The sequence below is a fragment of the Chiroxiphia lanceolata genome, chromosome 12 (genome assembly GCF_009829145.1).
Source record: "Chiroxiphia lanceolata isolate bChiLan1 chromosome 12, bChiLan1.pri, whole genome shotgun sequence".
Lineage (NCBI taxonomy): Eukaryota > Metazoa > Chordata > Aves > Passeriformes > Pipridae > Chiroxiphia > Chiroxiphia lanceolata.
In genome coordinates, this window is record NC_045648.1 from 20,581,125 (window position 1) to 20,600,355 (window position 19,231).

The following is a 19,231-nucleotide window of genomic DNA, read 5'->3' on the forward strand; positions in this document are numbered from 1 at the left end:
AGTTGAAGCCTTCAGATCAAACTGTGATCTCTGGGATGTACAGCTTCTCTGAGTCCTTGTAGAGCATCTTCAGTCCTGAGGGCTCTAGAGCAGCCACCTGAGGTCACATATCCCCACATGAATTTCCTTTGCAAATCAAATGGACTAGAGCTTTCAGCAAAGCTCTGCCAAACTGTTCTATCTTTTACAGAACTCTCACGATCTGGGAACCACCTGTAGGACAATCTGTACACACAAGTGCATCAAGGAAAAGATAAAAGTGTGTCTTTTGGTAATTACGGTTCTTTTTGAGTATGGTATCCATGCATTTCACAATTTGTTTTCCTTTGCTGCACTTAAAGAATGCTGGACTCTGCAGGAGAAACCAAGGAACTGTTCTGCTCATGACTCTTTTGCTTTTGGGAGGAACCTGAGAGCTTGACAGAGAACACTGCTCATCTAAGTAATCTTCAGTCATGAGCATAAAGAATTTCTCTAAGGAGAATAGAGGATGGGAGGGGCAAACAACAAGAGTTCGTTTTATTCAGGCCTAAAACAGTATTAGATAAAAATGCTTTGTATTTTGCCTGTCATGGTTTGCCAAAAGCTAATAGCTCAGTGCATTTACAGCAAAAGGGTTTACGTGGAACATTTGGGAACATTTTCAAATGTTTTCTGCCCTCCACATAAGCCGTAAAAGGAAATATTTTACAAAGATGAGATGAGATTCTTTTTGGGGTGTGGTAGTTTGGTCTAGGCCTTCCTTGGTGACCAGTTTGTAACCAAGGAAGGGTCCAGATTTACCCAGTATTCCCTATGATTTTTACGTAAGCCAGACTATAAGAAGAAAGGAGGAGAGGCCTTCGCTCTCTTTCCTTCCGGCGGCTCGGAGGTGCAGGTTCCCTGCTGTTGAGTCTGCCGTGTTGGGGAGCGAGGCCTGGTAGGGCCTTGTTGACCTTGGGAGGTGGAGGTTGCCGGCGATCGTCCCGGAGCGACTCTCGGTTGTCCCAAGGAGAGTAGTGAGATATTTCTTTGCTAACTTTTTTTAGTTGCTAGATATTGGGCTACTAATCAGAATATATATATATTTTTTATTTTGGTTTTGTTCCTTTTCCCTTCCCCCTTCCCATTCCCTTGTGAAATTGTATATATATTTCAATTGTATATAGCTGTAACATAAGTGTAAATATATATGTATATATATTACTTTAGCTGTCTCTCATTTTGGGTTTTCTTGGTTGTTTTTTTTCTCCCTCTTCTCCCTGAGGTTTGGGGGGGATGGGGACTTCTTGTGGTAAGGTTTGGAGACTTGGCAGGGAACCAGCTTCAAACCATATCATGGAGTTTCAACAATATTCTAAACTGATGTTGGGGTTCTATCAGAGAACTAGAATGTGAGTGATCTGCTTTTCTTCCCTAACCATCAACCCTCACTTACTTATGATGTGACAGTGCGTATCTGCAAAGCTGCCTTCACATGTCACCAGATGTATTTCTCCGGATGTGTTATGTTGGTGCAAAAGGTATTATGTTTTGTTTCCATTTAGTGTTTCCTTAAGGATTTGGTGTTGCTGTATTTGTCACTGATTGGGTGTCATCTATAGTAGGCTGAATTCAGGTGAGAATTCTCAGTGTTTCTAGATAAGGAGGCCTTTCTTGAACAGGTACTCCTGCGCCTCTGGGGTTTTTTTCCTTCTATTCACATATTTTGCTTAGTTCTCCGTCTTGGGTGTTTCTATTTTTGTAACAGTAAGTGGAAAAGGGGAAAAGTTCTAGAGGTGTATTCCTTAACCCATTTCCTTTTCAACCCCAGTATTCTTGGAAGAGTGGAAGTGAAAGACTGCTTTGGTGTCGGGGAGGTAGTTTCAACGGGGTGAGATAGAAAACACCTGGGTGAGATAGAATATACCCGGGTGAGACAGAAAACACCTGGGTGTGTACTGAAGTAGCTGGAACCAGGTTATTTGAGAAGTTCCTGTAGCCTGAAGTAGACTTTACTGACCTCTCCCGAGCAGGTAAAAGGAAATATCCAACTAGGAGGCGCGTGAAAAGCAATAATTTGAGAATAACAGACCCCTTTTGCAATGGGTGAAACTGGGCACGGTCCTTTCCAGAACGACGATGGATACAGAGAGGAAGCAGCGCTTCCCATCTCCCGCTCCACCATCCTGGGCCGGGGGAGCGTTCGCGGTGCAGGGGCGGCTGCGGGGCCGCTCCGGGGCTGTCCGGGAGCTCATCCCGGCCGGGCTCTCCCCTCGCCCATCCCGGCCGGGCTCTCCCTCGCCCCGGGCTCCGGGCGGGCGCGGCCCGGGGGTCGGCGGGGGCGGAGCGGGGCGGAGCGCGGCTCCGGGCGCTGCGGGCAGGAGGGAGGGCCGGCCCTGCGGCCGGTGACTTCATGGGAAGGAGGCGGCGGGAGGTGGGTGTCGCTTTCCGTGTGCCGGTGCCTCTGCAGGGCGGGCGCGGGGCCGGGCCACAGCGCGGACGGGGGGCAGCAGCGCCGGGCCGGCTCCCCCTTCCCCTCCGGACGGAGGAAGATGGAGCTCGGGTAGCGCGGGGTGCGGGAGGAGCAGCGGGAGCAGGTAAGGGCTGTTCTCCCTCCTCCCGCCCGCGGGGCCGGGCCGTGTCCCCTCGCAGGTGGCACAGGCGGGCCCGGCCGTGCCCTTGCCCGGGGCTGCCCGGCCGCGGGAGCGCCCGGGGGAGCTCGGACAGCCGGAGGGCAAAGCCCTCGGCCGGGCCGGGGAGCGCAGAGCCGGCGCTCGAAGCCGCCTCCCGCCCCGTGCCCGGGGATGCGGGCCGGGGATGCGGGAGCTCTGCCGGCTCTGCCCCCGCCCCGTCTCCCCCGGCTCATTGATGAGCTCCAGGAAGGGTTTCTGCATTGCAGACTCTCGCCGGAGCTCCGCTCCTGCATTTGCGGCGTTATCCTGCTCAAGGAGCCTGTTCCTGGCCGGGTGTTTCGGGGCTGCTCGGGCAAGAGGCCGATTTGGGCAGGTGGGATGTCCTTCTGTGTTTCTTGGACCGTGTCCGGACATTCGGGGGATTGACCTCGTTCCAGTAACTATTAGATGCGCGTATAATATTTGTTCTCTTTCTGAAAGAGCTACAAAAGAGTATCGGTCTGGATTTGTGTGATTAACGATCATTTGAAGTTCACGGGGTGCAGTGAGATATAATGTGCATATAAAACATAATGCAGTGAGGCACACGACCTTACATAATCTAAATTTAAAAAGCTCCCTACCCCTATGCTTATCCTGGACGTTGTAGGAATATGTCTGTTCTAAGCTTGTTCAGTACCTATCTGACATAAAGATGCAGAGCCCCCCATGAGCCAGTGCTGGAAATAAAAGGATAAATTGTTGGCAACTTTTGGTATAGTTGTGTCACAGTAGGTTCCCCATCGCTGGGCAGCGTGGTTACTGGGCACACACAGCTCCGGCAGCAGGAGGGAATGGCCTCTTCTGCTGTCCCTTGGTTGCGCCTTTAAACTGACCAGCTATAGCATAACACTGGCACATTGTAATAAACTCCAGGCTTCTCTCCCTAGGCCTGAATAGTGCTGCAATTTCTAGCATGTAGATATACATATAATGTGAGCAGAAAGAAACCTTTCATACTTTTCATTTGACCTTCAGAGTCTCAGACAAATAAATACTTGAAACTGATGATCAAGGCAAGTGTTTTGAAATGGACTGGTTTAAAATACATTGCTGGACGCGAACGTATACAACTCATATCACATCTAGGGTGAGACACAGTCAGTGTTCTGAGCTCTGTATCCAAAGGAAACTAATGTCTGATAAATTTGGCCCACATTTTAATTTAACTCAGTCCTTACAAGTGACATTGACTTTAATAAAGGTTGCTATGGCACAGATTTAAGTTACAGTATATTGAGCTTCTGGAATTGAAACTGCTGTTGGTAGGAGAAGTGTTGTTATTTACAATCTGTTATTAAAATAGGAGTGTGTTGGGGCTGGATGTGGCTCCGTTTTCTGCTGTTGGTGTGAATTGACTAAATGGTCTCCTTTCTGTGGATGGAGGCCGGATTTTTCCCGGTGTGACTGTGCTGCTCACACAGGGGCAAGATGGACTTTTCCGATTTGAATCTGGAATATAGATGAATGTCAGTGCCTGCCATCCTCTGCGAAACTTTCTCTTCCAGGCCTGTATGCGTGTACCTAGGCTGTACCACTGAGGGTGGTGTGGAGCACAGCACCAGTGTGGGCTCTGTGTGCCCACACAGCCATAATCACCGTGTGACAGGGGAGAAATGACGCTTTGGGATCCTGTTCTCTTGTGATACTACATTTTTGTGGCTGCACTTTTACAAGAAACTCAGTCATCTTTGGGCCAACTTAATTCATGTACAATACAACAACGGTTAAGAGTATGAGGTTGGGTAGGAATCAGGTCTAATAGACTCCTTTTGGTGTATCTATAGGGCAAAAATAACTGATTGCTTAATCATAATGTATCTATTTTTGAAAAAGCTATTTTTCTGCAAATGGATTCTAGAAGATTTTAGTCTTGGTTCATCAATACAAATTCATATAGTGGTGATGGTGGCTGGATGTTACAGACTCCAAGTAAGCATGGGATGAGCAGGTAGGAAGGTACTTGGTCCTTCCCTGGTAAGCCTCCCTCTGCACCTTTTCTTGTCCCTGGGACATCTCCCTTATTGTTGCATTGGCAGACTCAGCAAAAAGGCCATTGAGTGAAGGGAACTCCAGGTAAGGAATTTTATAGAGCTGAGTATATGCAGGCTGTGAACACTGACTGATGCTACCAATGCAACCATTGTGCTAATTGTTGCCATAGCTGCCCTTTATGTTACTTATTAAAAAAATAGAGATTATGGTTTAATCAGCCAAAGCACTATATATAGAGCATCTAATTTAAATTAAAACTATATGTTTTGAATATAATCTCTGTGGTGTTTTTGCTCACTTAGAGTTTTGTATGAGTTTACTGGTGTCGTATCTCTGTTATTTCAGGGAAGAAATGGGGTTTTTTATTAAATTTGTTATATACTGCATAGACACATATGAACTTTAAAAATGTATATATCATCTGGCTGTCACATATTGTTATTTAGCTTATTCTTGCCTTTAGACATAGTAACCTTCTATGGTCTTTACAGGAGGAGAACAGTGGCAAGGCATTCCCACATAGTTATGTATGGGAGAGAGGATTGGAGTGGAGAGAAGGAAAGGACTAAGGGAACTGGCAGAATGTTTGTTTCCAGACAATCTAGACCTCATATCTTGCAGTGTTTAATGAAGTCTCCTTCTGTTTAATATATTCTGCATTCCAAAAACATAATGAAATCTGAATCTCCTTTTGACTTGAATTTCATATGATATCTTGGGATTCATATTAAGCAAAAATTAAACATAAACTTTTAATTAAGCAGATGGCAAGCTTAAAATATCAAGTGCAACTGTTATTAAATTGAGGACTGAAAGCAGAAAAGGCTTTGTTGTTGTTGTTTTTGAAGATTTTGTATTCTACTGGTTCATTTATCATTGATATGCACTGCACAGGCATGCAAATGAATTCAGAGATGTTTAGACAAAAGCATAGAGCTAAACAGTATGTGGATCTTCTGAACAAATGAATCAGGTTGCCCTCATGAAAAAGCTGGCAGATATTAACCTGACTGCTTAGATGGTCTGAAAATTCAGCACTGTAGTCTTATGCAAGAGGAGAAATTTACCAGTTGAGGTGTGATATAAATGTTATGTGGGTGTCCTGTTGCATCTTCCTGTATTTCTGTGTCATTGATTTCCTAAGACAAAGCATGGCACAAAACTGAGAAGTCAGGTGTTCCCAGATAAGATGGCAGAACTGTCCTCAAATCCTTGGTAGTAACTGATTTTCTTTTGAATGCAGGTTAGTATTTACATCTGAATGTAACAGCACAACTGTTTCACTGTCAGATATTTTGTAGACTCTGTTTAGTTTTCTAGACTCTGTTTAGTCGTCCTTCCCCAACTACTGACCAAAGGGAGGAAAAATTGTAAATCTAACAAGTATGGAGGTATTGAAGATATGAAAGACTTGAGTTACATTTCTGTTTTCATGTTGTTTCCCATCATAACTACTTCTGTGATTGTTTCTGAGTATTTCTGATTTTAAGTCATTTAAAAAGAGAAAGCTACTTGTGATCTTTTTCAAGTCTCATCCCCAGTTTAGTTAAGTTTCTTGTTGTTCTTCTTCTTGAGGTCGGTGCTGTCTACTTTAGGGTAGTGTTATACCAGTGATTTTTAGTCAGTAGTGTTTTACTGCAGAATATTATTGACATTATCTGTATGTATTTAATATCTCTTGGGTGGACCTTTGGAAAAGCTTTAGGCTTGAAATACAGAGTTCAACTTGCTTATTAGCTTTTATTAAAAGGATTTATAAATTCATGTATTATTTTAGAGTATCCCAGCCATTTGAAATACACTGGCTGTGAATTTGGTCTAAGTCTGAAAATGTATTTTATAGAAGACATGAAGGATTGCTATTGCTGGAAATATTTCTCAATACTCAGGGTTTTTTTTCAGAATGAGCATATCTGCAAACACTTCGTGGTACATTTAGTAAAATTGGAATGCTTCCCCTTGTATATTGAAAATTTCATTGTTCAGACCACTGAGTTGTGCTGCTCTCTGATCATGGTTTCAGTCTTGTGTGCAATGCTTCATTGTGGCCTGTACAGAGAACAAAGTATGGAGTTTTTTGTCCAAAGGGTAAAGTAGCTATTTTTACCTGTCAAGTGTTTTGCAGATACTCTGTTCTCCACAGTGACTTTTTTCACTTGCACATTCTTTCAGGATCTGCTGAGTAATCATTTGCATTGAGTAGTTAATCAAAAAAGGGGCAAAACCCATTTAGAAACTGAGCAAGCTGTGAAAGAATTTTGATTCTAATTTTGGTCACAATGGTTATATTTCCACTATTGTTTTCAGAATTAGAGTAAGGAACAATGAAAACTTGTTCTTTAATTAGATACTTGAAATATCACGTTTCTAATCCTGATGTCTGCTGACATTATGGCCTGTGTCACAGGGAAGTTTACTCAGTGGGTACTGCTGTGTGTGGCCAGGAGATGGAATACTGGGCTGGTATCAGAAATGTGTTCCAATGCCTTTGATTAAAATGGCAAGCTGCCATGGTGATAGTGCCATAGAAACTGGGGAAATAATCATTGCCTATTAGCAAAACTGAAAAAATTCTTCTCTATTTTTCTATCTTTTATGTTTCAGCACCTTAGCAGGAATGAAACTCTGCTGATGTTATATCCCTGACTGAAAAAAATCTGGAACAAATTCCTTTGCTCTGTATTACCCCGCAGACCAGGCTGAGGTTATGTATTGGTGCTGCCAAAACATTAAATGCATGGACGACTTCCGCTCTCAAGGGCACTGGAGCAGAGACCTCTCTTGCAGCACTGATGTTTGTTGTTAAGTCACTTTACTCTCTTCTACTGTAATTACTTTCTGAATAGTGCAGTAAATATAATTTCCTTTAAAAGCACTCCAGCAAAGAAAGGCTATGACTGTGTCCCACAACCAGAGTCTGCACAGACACAGCAAGTAATGAAAGAACCTGAATCTGGGAGGCTGACATTGCAAAGGGTTTTGTCTGTCCTCAACTGCACAAATCATGAACTGCACAAATCCAAGAGTGCCAAATAAGATCATAGAGCAGCAATATCTGTACTGACTTAGCTCTTCCCATCTCTTGAGATCTATTCAATAAGAAACAAAAGTGCAAGACAGTCCCTCACTTGGACTGCTCTGTCTCTTGGCTGGAATGAGTCATTTCTCTATTACTGGTTAGTGACTCTGTAGGGTATTTATACCCCACTGGAAACTGCTAAGCAAGGACATGGAGGAAGTGAACCCAGATATATCTGGATATGTCTGTCTAGGTATATGCTCATTAAATTTCTGTGCAAACACTTACATTGCTGTTAAAGTTCCTAAGGTAGTGCAAAGGAGCTTTAATCCTGTGTTAAATAGCTCTGATATCTGTGTAAAGGACAGGTGTTCAATGGTGGTAAACCTGAGTTTATTGGTTGGATTGGCCCTGGACTAAGCAGCAGACAGTAGAAATAAACACAGCCTATTGGGCTATCACTAGGTACAGATATGACAGCACACTCTCTCTAATCAGAGTAACGTACTTATCTGAGAACAGAACCCAGAGCAAATACAAGGCACTGCAGATGGATGTGTCAGGAACACTTAGTCTCAGATTTGCCAGCCCTTAACAGAAACCTGCCCGTCACTTACCTGAGAATATTAAATATCCCAGTTAGCTCTAAGTCCCGAGCTGTTACATTGTCGATTCCAGGGAAGAGAACGTACAGCTGTATTAAATAACACTGTGGTAATGGGAAGAGATTGTGTTAGTGTAAAGAAAGTATTGATTTAGCAAACTATAATTAAGTGTGAAGCAATGAAATCACCTCCATGTCTCTCTAAATAACTCTTTACATCTTTGTCTCTAGAAGAGTACAAGTGGTTTAAAGGAAAGGCAGAATATAAAGGGAAGGCACATTTCTGGAAACAGAAGGAATGCCAGAAGACACAACACTTAGTAAGTTCATATGTGGGAAAGATACAGGGAGTGTGGTAACCTCAGTTGGGTGGGTGAGTAAGAGCTGGAGACAAACTTCCCTTCAGCACAAATTAACAGAAGCAACATATAATGGAGCAGCCTCCCATAGAAGATCAGAAGGATACTGTTAAATGAAGTCAGGTTGATACAGTGTTTGCACTTTACTAAACTGAAGATGTTTGCTGTTAAGAAATTGCCTTTGAAAAGTGGTGTGGTTTTTCATTAACCCTGACTATTGGTAATGTCTGAGCATTTAGAAGCTGAGGATTAAATTCAGGGATTATGAGGTTAATCTGAAAATTCAGAATTTAAATGCATCTCAGCTGTTGCAATATTTCTTTATATCAAGTTCAGTGTTTCATGTTTGGTTTTTCAATAATCATAAAAACAAGGCTTGAAATAAGACTATGGGAAGATCTAATATTGGACTTTATTCAGTGTCTTTTCAGGCCTGTGTGAAGGAATGAATTTTTGAGCTGTGTGGTTGGGGGTGTCTTAGTGGCTGAGGAACGCTGTGGAAACTCAGTGTTTCTTAACAATAGACAGGCTATTCCTTCAGGCTTCTTTATAGGAATGTATATAAACCTCAGCTATACTGAACTCACATCTATGTCTGTAATTGAAGTTTTCTTAGATGTTTGTGTTATGGTTCTGTTCATTGCTAATCACTTCAAGACAGAGTTTCAAATAAGGTAGAAAAAGTTGTTTTCACTCATAAATAATCTTCCTCTTCTGAGAGGCACCCAGAAGTGCTTTACTGATTTTCTTTTTCTCTCATATTTTTCTCTGTCTATAATCATACTGGTATCTTTCTACTCTAACATTCCAGTCTGAGGATGCTGAGTAGATAAGGACTGTAAATGGTTTGGGGCAGGAAATAGAAAGATATTCATTAGTGTATAGTCAGACTGTAGATTCTCAAAGCAGAATTTAATCAGGATTAATAAAAGGATGCATTTCCTTGGCAAGAATAGGAGGGAACAAAAGGCTGTGAAAAAAACATCTTACATGAAGGTTCTCTTGAAGAAAGTCTGTAGAGGTCTGTAATGTCTCCTGGGCAACACAGTTTACATTTTTATAAATCTGCATCGTTAAGAACTTCTTCTGATGTTGATAGGTAAAAGCATGTGCAGGAGAAAGAGTAGCATCATAAAGTCTACAGCTGTGTTGTTTGCAACAAAAACACTATGTTGTCTCTCTCTGGGCTACATCATCTTTGTGATGGGAAGTGACTCTCCTCTATCCCTTAATCCATCCCAAATACTTTTCTCAGTTCCTTTACCCTTCAAATGCAAAATCCCCATAACTGCCATAGGAAGGTGGGTCAAACAGTGGCTTCCAACAGTGGCTTCCACTGGAAATTAAATCTCGGAACTTGTGACTGGGAGAATTAATAAGAATTTTGCAATGTGGTCCAAGTGTTCACTGGCTTTGTTTGTGGTTATGAACACGTGCTACAAACTGTTAATTACTTACTGCACATGATCTTCTTTAAAGCAAGGCTGTAGTACTGATTTCCTGGCACATGCAGGATGGTGTGTTGCTGATGTGGAGCCTGTAGCACTCTGACCACAAAAAGATGATGTGCTCATTTCTGCAGACAGGTGGTTTGTGGTCATCCTGGAAACCCTGATGGATGTGCATCCATGGAGGTGTTGTTGCCCTGGCTGCTCTCCCTCTCTGCTCATGCAGATCAGGTGTTTGAGATGAGCTCTGATGAGCACAAAATGTTGCACTAGCAAAGTGTAGACCTTAATTAGCATGGAAGTGTAAATCATTGCCTTTTGCTACCTCCAGAGAGGAGTAGTCTTTCCTGAGCAGCTCAGCTGTGAGTATCTGCAGCTGGTGAGATGGTTACATCTAGCTGATAATCTCTTGACTTTCTTTGATACAGAATTTGAGAAACAGAACCATTATAGTTTTCCTTCCTCCAATTTTGTCTCCTAAAATATGCTTAACATGAAAATGGGAGAAATGGTTCCATCAAGAGCTGTTCAGTTTTTAGTTTCATTTCACATACCTCGCATATTTAATATAAAATATTTTCCTATCTGGTATAAATAGAGGAATTTGTACTCATGAGAAAAGATATCTCTGAAGCCTTTTGGTTGTCACAGCAAAATATTAAATATCCATCTTTGGATTTCATAGTGAAGTTTGTTTGTATAAAAAGGCGCTTTATTTTTGTGAGGGAAAGGTTGGAAGAGCACATAATTTTATTGTGCATTTTGGGTAGAATTAGTTCTATGACTGGTTTTACCCCAGTTATTATCTTATAGAAGTTACAATAACATGATATATATATATGTTTTTTATTCTATGAGTCTGAGACTTATCAATGGAGGAGAAAATGATTCTGTAACAAATTCCTGGAAGTTCATGCTCCCTTAGTCCTTGGGAGCTGGAGAAAAAGAGGCCTGGAGCTTTAAACATACCAAATCAATCCACCTCCTCCAGACCACTGATATGGGCCTTCTCTCCCAGTAAAATAATGACAGAAAATAGCCTTTGAGCTGTGGAATTCTGAGCATCTTTGGCAGAAGATTAGCTCGAAGGGAATCACTGTGGCAGTAAAATACATTTTAAGCTGAAATGCTGGAAGAGTGGATGGCCAACAAGTGGGCTTAGTTCACTGTTCCTACATTTAGTTCCCTGTTACTCTGTTCATACCCACAAAACAGTCTTTTGCTGTCAGAAAGTCTCAGATTAAGTCCCAGATGTTTTAAAACACATCTTATGACTAATATCTATGGAAAAAAAAAATCTATTTTGAGCTGCTTGAAATGATGCCATGTCAGTATATTCATTTTTAAAGTGGGGCAAAATGTAACTGTATAAAATAGTTTGCCATATAGGTATGATTTCCAGTGATATTTTATCTTCAGGCTATATCTTTCTTGGTTACAGCTATGGAAAAACTGTTATGTTTAGGGAGAAGAAGAAAAAAAAGAAGGGATTTCCATGAAACCTGTAACCTCACCAGTATGGATTTCATGGTCTTAAGAGGAGATAATTTATAACTATTCAATGCTGAACAGTTCCTGAGAACTAGATGCAAAAGTCTCTAATAAATGAAACTCTAATTATGGCAGCCTGTGGTAATCTTGCTTTTATCGCTATACTATGATAAATTTAACCTGGTGATAATTATGACTGGAGATAATGAGCACTGCAGACAATGGTTCTGCAAGTACTGCGAAGGTGAAAACGCCAGAGCGGAACTCGAGTGTCTGTGCAGGTGTTTATGCAAAATGTGACCTTTGTGTGATCTTCCAACTGAAGTTATAAACAGCTACTGTGTTTCCTCTGCTTTGTATAAAACTATGTGTATAGTTACAGGGGGCTGTTGGTGGTTTTGAAAGATGAGGTTGTTGAAAATGTAGCTGAAGATTTACAGACACTATTGTTGACTTGTGAAAATATTTACTGAAAACCTGTAGATACCTTTAAGCCTTGTAAAATGATTTGGAAGTAGGGAAGTAGCTAATCCTACAGTAGTTTGCCAGGAAAGTTGAGCGCTTTTTTTGTTTTGTGGTTTATTTTATTTTTAATTTTTAGCCGTTCCTAAGCTGCCAGGTAGGAGAAAGCTTATTGCCTACTTATTAAAATATCTGGATAGAGAGAGCTGCTAATAATATGCAGTGCTCCTTCTGTGTTGCTTCTTCACGTTCCCACTGCTTGGCTGGAATGTAGTGGTGTTACATTTTTGTAGATCTAACAGCTCTTCTTCAAGCCTTGCACTGTTAAATTGGGTCAGTGCATATAATGCATGTTAAATAAGACAGGAGGGGCTGCTGGATTTACAGAAAAAGTTAGCGGAGGATTTCAGTGTTACAGGAAACATGTTATGGTTAAGAATAAGCACATTTTGTTTAAATACATTACTAGTAATTCACAAACCAAGCAATGTGATCTTCTGGAATACATTTTTCTAGGTATGTAAATGGCACAGGGTTTGATACAGTTGACCAAGCGTAGCAGAAAGCAGACTGGAGCTCTGGGATCCAGTGCCTTGGTTAGATCTTTGGTTAGTGTTTTGCAACAGAACATTTTAGTTTTTCGTGTTAATAGTTGAGATTTTTTTTCTTTTTTGAGGCAAGGAGACTTAAGTGAATTATTTTATGTCAGTAGCTTGTGCAGAGAAAATTGTTTTAAAATCTCCAATGCTCCTTGCCTCACTTGAAAAGCTGACTACATGTCCTTAAGAGATCACATGACTTCTTTTAATGGGGTTTAGGCTTCTAGGTCATACAAAGTATTTTTTAAAAGTTTTATTCTTGTCCTGATGATTAAACTTCCAAATGAAGCTGTAACTTCATTAGTAGCCAAGCTGTAAAACCCCAATTCAAAACATTGATTCTGTATCTGAAAAAGTAGAGCTGCATATCAGTCCCAAGCCCTTTTGTGTTCTCTGTTCTTCTGTACTTTACAAAAAGGAGCAGTTTCCTGACTGTTAAAACAGAACCATTTAAAACTGAACCTGCAGTTGTTGAAGTCTTTCATCAGCTGTGGCAGATACAGCACCTCCAGTGTTCCCTCCCAGCTTCACCCGTTCTGTGATCCTGGGGTGTTGTAGAACTGCTCTAAATGCAGGTTGTCTTATTAATTCCATGCTTGTCAATCATAGGGTTTATACTGCTTTGTGAATAATGATCAGTCATGAAACAAAGTTTCTACAAAATCTATTTTCAGTACCTCTTAAAAACAATTTCAAATGAAACTGCACAAAGAACGGGCAAATGTACTACTACTAACAAAATTTGCCTCAGTGTTCAGGGGAACAGGGCTTCAAAGTTAGCTTTTCTTATTCCATAGTGTAATTTCTGTGTATTTAAGGGTAAATTCTTCAGAGAGTTTGCATCTGCTGTGGTCTGCAGTGTGGATTTAGTGTTTTGATGGAGAGATGCCTGGGATGGGACTCCTTAGATTTCTGAGGCTGTAGAACTTAGTGGTGGGGTTTCTTGAAAATCTGTAGGTCGTGTTGAACTACAGCATCCTTTTCAGAAAGACACTCCTGATTTAGGTTCTTAATTCATTAGATGAATATCGTGAATCCATAAGAAGTAGCAGCTTTGGTCACACAGGTTGTACCGTTGTGGTTCAAAGCAGCTACTTTGTGTTACCTTCCTTGTAACTAAGAGTGAAGTTGAATGAACAGCCTGGGTTTAAATGTGACTAAGAGAAAAGGATTTGCTTTCATGTGATAGCTAAGCTGGTGCCTCAGTTAAGCAGTAAGGGTATGCAGGTTTTAGAATTGTCATGACTTAAAACATACAAAATAACCATACTGTATTTGTGATCATAGTGTGTGAAATGTATCTACAGACTTATTTTGATAGAATTTGCTTTCTGTCTGCATTTTATAAATTGTATTTGTTTATCCTCTGACAGAAAGCTGCACTTGACTTCTGCTGAGTCTGTAGGTGACTTCAGAGGCCTGTATGTGTAAGTCAGGTTAGAGAATCAAGGTCAGGATGGAGAGGCTGCCAATGCCATTGTACAAACTGGCACTTACAGTGTTTTATGTGTCCAGAATAGTCCAGTGTAGCAAACGTTTAGGAGGAAAAGTTTTCTTTGTTCACACTGTAAACCAAGACGGTTGTTAAATTTCATGCTTAGCTGCAGAGCTCATATGTGATCACTGAAGATGAGGATCTGCCTTAAGTAAAGGAGTAGGTCATTAATCTTTTGAGGGCAGTTCAGGCAGTCTTTGCAAACACAGAGACCTTGAGGGTAACAGAACTTCAGTAGCAGAACCTGCTGGCTCTTGTGTGTCAGTGTGGTGTTAATTGGAAGAGAATAGTAGTATACTAATAAACTTGCATGCTTTCCAGCTGAATTACCAATCTGTTTAAAATATTTTAGTTGCATTTCTCAGATCTTTACTGTTAATGAAAATTACCTCCTAAGATTTTGTGTGTCTGAAAAGATGCAATAGCAGTGCCAGAAATGAAATTAATATGCCATGGGAGCTTTCCTAATGAAATTAATATGGTATTTATAACCTTTTTAAAGAGGCTTTTCACCAGTTACAGCATAAAATGAACTCCCAGGAGACTAAGATGCTCTTTCTTTGTCCAAGCTTTCATACTTCTGCCTGCTTCCTTTCATGATATATGAAATGGAAATCGTGAAATAAAAATTAATTCTTTGATACCCTTCCATGCATTCATGACTTTATTATTAATTGTGAACTTCAATTTTAGGTTAGTGTTTAATTTTTTAATTTGGTAGGCTGTGTTTTTCCATGAGGTAGCAGCAACTAGCAGTATGAAATTAATTTTTCTTTTGACAGACAGTGTTTTCCATTTTCTACAAAATACTTTTGTAAGTGCAAAACTTCAGTTTGAGACCTGCAGTTATAAAGTTGAATTGTGTAAATGTTTTCTGATTTGGGGGAGTTTGGTTTTTGGTTTTGGGCTTTTGTTGGTTGGTTTGGTGGTTTTGGTGTTTTTTTGACTTTCTATGTTTTTGGTTTTTAAATGGTGAATACAATGTGCTTAAATTTCTTTAAATAGGTAGTACTCTTCATAAGGTAGGTCACAGCATGCTGAGGAGAACTAACAGGAGACTGAGTATTCCCACTGTCAAAGGTGAGACAGAGCTAAGCCCAGTGTGGAGTGGGTTTATTTAGGAACTCATAAGAGTTGGGCTTTTATCACGCTTGGTTCCATTTTGCACATCACTCACCTGCTCTGCTGCCTGCACTACTTTCCGTGGGTCTTGAATTCCCTTCCCAGCAGATTGATCCCTGTTAGTTTGGAAAGGTTGGGTGCAAAGTTGTGCTGACCAGTGTTGTGCCCCTCCTTGTAGTCACCAGACTTGGAAAACACTGGCCAGGGTTCCTGGGCATCCCCTGACGTTCATTTGTGTCCATGCATCTCTCATCTCGGATTTTCCCTTGTTGCCAGAGTCTGTTCTCCAGTCATGATCTTTGCTACCTTCTGTCCTGGCCCCTTCTTCGTTCTGAGACTTCTACTGCTTTCAGGGAACCTTTATTTTCAACACTCAGACTCTTGTTTTTCCCCAACCAAAATAGTCTGTGTGCAGAAACACAAGATGTGAGCAGCCTTTTAACTGCCTGTCCTGTCTCTGTGCTCAGAGGAGTCAGAACGTGACCCCTTGTTCAGTCCAGGTGTCACCAAAGCTTACAAGCAGCCACCACAGGTGGCAGAGAGGATGCCCCAGTGTGCTGCCTGAGAGTTCAGAGCTCTGAGCCCCAGACCCACACCCCCCCCAGTTCTCTGCTGCCTGCTGGCACTTGCAGTTGGAGCTGTTCTTTCCACTACAGCAGCAACTGATGTGCTTGTGCCAACAGCTGTGTTTGGTGCCCTGAGGAAAACCCTCCTTCTCCTTGCCATAGGCTCTGATCTTGACTGCCACGAGTATCTGGCCTTTGCAGCAACACTTTCATACAGGATTTCTAAGTTTACTTGGTAGAGAAGGAATCCAAATGTGGATTGGTGCTAAACCAGGAGGGATAGCATCTGACTGTCAGTTCTCATCTGGTATGGGGATCTCAAGGTTTACTCTGGGTGGAGGCCTTACATAATGTGAGAACTTTCCCATGCTGCACAACTTGACCTGATGATTTTCAGGTTGCTTTAGTCCTTTTAAGGATACAAAAGACTCCCCTGTTGACTGTGTGCGTAAACATTCAGGTAAATCTTTAAAACACAAAGGTAGCAATAGTAGCAAGAAAATGTCTTTGTTCTTAGTGTGAATTTTGTTGGTTTTGTTTTTTCTTTTTCAACTTTTCATCAGACTTTTTTTTGGTTACCTTTGCTTTGGTGCTTCCTACATGGTTCATGTGAGGGTGTCCTTTACTGGACTGGGGAAGGGCCAAGTTTCCCCTCACTGTTCAGAGTCAGGAGCTGGCTGGAGGGACCTGACCTCAGAAACAGAAGGCATTTGGGGGGGTTCAGAGTCCAAAAGCATCACTTGTGCATCTCACTGTTAGCATTCTAAAACTTTTTTCAGTTATTAAAACACCTGTATATTTGAAAGAAATGTTAATGGACTTTCTTAGATTGCATTGTAGAAGCATCAGTGTTTTCTCAGGTTGTTTTATTGGTGTTTCAGGATATGTTGAGGAGAAGGCATATAGAATATGAAGAACAGCTTCAGAGATACGGAAACTTCTTAATTTTCTCATGCCATAGGCCCTTCCAGGAGCAGATACCCATCTCTTGCTCTTCTCTTGCACTGTTTCTGTAGTTTCTGGTTCTGCTGCTCTGAATCAGTGGGTTGTCTGCACATCCAGTGTTCCCAACAATATGCAGTGTGATTGTTTCTTCTGTTGGTTTAACATCCTTTCTGCTGCTCAGTCTCAGATTTAACTGAGGATGTTTCAGCCAGCCTCAAGAACTGTGCTGCTGACTGAAACCAAAGGAATAGTAGCAAAATGTGTGCTTGGCACAGTTGTGATCACGAGCCCTTCTGCTGTTCAATTTGGAAGGAAATTCATGAAGGAAATCTCAGGCAGTTTGCTCTATTTCCGTGGCAGAACCAAAAGAGATGTCCTAATATTTTCTTATATTTTTTATTTAATAAATTAGAGAAAAGAGGTCAGGAACAATTAGAGAAGTAAAATATCACCCTTTATACAAAGATAAAACACATTCCAGATAAGGCTTCCCTGTATTAGTGGCAGAGGCAGATGCTTGACACTGGGGTTTATGAAATGTTAGGATAGAATAAACACATATACATATGTGTGTATATGCATGTACTTATAAATGTCCATGTGTGCAGGTTCACCTAGAACAAGATAGTTGCTGTTTCTGGTGTTCAGTGTAAGCTTTTTCCATAGGCCCTTCCTTTCTTTTCCAGCTATCTCTCCTAGGAATGCAGAGAAGTAGTAGTCAGCCATGCTGACTTTCTGAGGGAGAAGATATGGGAGGTAATAAGATTTTTAGGGAGGGAATGATGCAGAGCTTTTTTTTTTTTTTTTATGCTCTTGAGTATGGGGTTTCTTTGCATTTGGGTTTGTTCTAATGTTGTACCATGGGTGGGGGTTTTCTAGGCGTTTTTTTGTTTCTGTTTTTTCTCACACATATGTTGTTTGATATAAAGATCATCAGCAGCAAGGATTTGCAGTGTAATGGACAACCCCCCCACCTCATTATTTTGTTCATATATGACCTGGGATGAAAATAACCTCAGAGTTGCAAGAGGTGACTGTCACAATCTCTGTTCCTACAAGACAGCAAATGTTCCCTATAAAACTGATGTTTCTTGTGCAAAGCTGGCACTGAAAGGGAAATTAGGTTCCTGCTGAGTGGTCATGTGGTTATTGGCTTATTGTCTCAGATATCCTCTTATTAAAACATTTCCTGCCCCGTGAAGAATATTTGCAGAATGATATTATGGTAATCACCATCCTGACTGATAGATCAGGTGCTGAAGTGCAGACAGGGAACACTAACAGCTCATCTCTCCTCAGCTGGAGTTGGAGTCAGGTGCTGTAGCTAGGATCTGTAACAACTCCATATCTAAAGGCAGGTAAACCCCACAGTGAGCCAGTGGGTTGTGTTTTGATGTGTGTAGCACTAAAAAAAAGGAAATTAAGTCCCCAATAGATTTCATATCTAGTCATAGGTATCATCTTTCTAGTCTGTCTCTGAGGCTGTTTCTTCCTGCTCAGGAAAGGCAAGAAAATGTATGCATTTTCTGGTTCTCGTTAAAATCAACTGCTTTTCAACTCCTTGGAACAGGACATTTTGTAAATGTCCACATCCTACTAACCTGCCTCTGCACCTTCCAGCAGCTTGATTCTACAACTTCCAATCGTTCTCAGCTGTGGTTTACTCAGTATTTGGAGATTAACACTCAGATTCTGAATTGTACCTTCTTCTTCCCTTGATAGATCATTTAACTGGGGAGTGAGGGAGTGTATAGAGGATAATTGCCAAATTTATAAAAACTGAAGGGAACAGCTGCTTGATACATGTGGTAATCAGTTGTATTACTGCCCATGGCAAGTGAAGAATCTTGATTAGCCTGAATACCCATGCCCTGATATTTCTGAAAGAAGGTTTTTGATTTTGAGAATACTATGAGCAAAAAGACCCCTGTGTCTGAGGCAACACTTTTAACCTTAGGGAAAGTGGATGCACAGAATACAGCAAGTGATTATATGTTAAACCTGTGCCCTTAAACTTAGGACATGAGCTCTGTATGTAAACACCTGGTGAGTTGGGTTCCTTTCACACGAGTGAGTAACTATACAGTTTCTTCAATAAACAAGATACAGATTGTTGAACCCTTAGGCCATTTTAATTTTAGACACTTAAATTTAGAGTTTGGACTCTCCTTTAGAGCATTGGGTTTGAAAGATTTGGACTGGAACCCAAGAGCTTCACCCTGTCCCTACTTACATTACTGTCATCTCTCTGAACCTCTCCCTCCTACTGAAATTAGTAGCACTTCTTTCTGTCTAGAGACCTTCTCAAATTGCTTTATTCATTTTTCACTCATTTTACTTCAGAAAGTGTGTATGTTGCAGTTCTTTTATTAAAAAAAATGAAGCAGATATGGAATGCGGTAAGTTTTTTCACTTATAATTAGACATTTACAACTGGCTGCTGTAGGTGGAGCTGACTGTGGATCTCTTCATTTAGCTGTGCTGTGTGTTCTA

The 19,231-nt window shown here is 41.2% G+C and overlaps 1 protein-coding gene across 6 annotated transcripts in view; it reads left to right on the top strand.

Moving 5' to 3' along the window:
* The first annotated feature begins 2,352 nt into the window (after nt 1-2,352).
* Nucleotides 2,353-19,231, top strand: part of OTUD7A (OTU deubiquitinase 7A) — a 131,448-nt gene continuing 114,569 nt past the window's right edge. For 5 of the 6 annotated variants that reach the window (XM_032699944.1, XM_032699948.1, XM_032699949.1 and 2 more), the window contains exon 1: nt 2,459-2,558. The gene's annotated coding sequence lies outside the window, so the exon portion shown is untranslated. Of the gene's footprint in view, nt 2,396-2,458; nt 2,559-19,231 lie in introns of those variants that run through there. The other variant, XM_032699945.1, reaches the window with a different exon arrangement.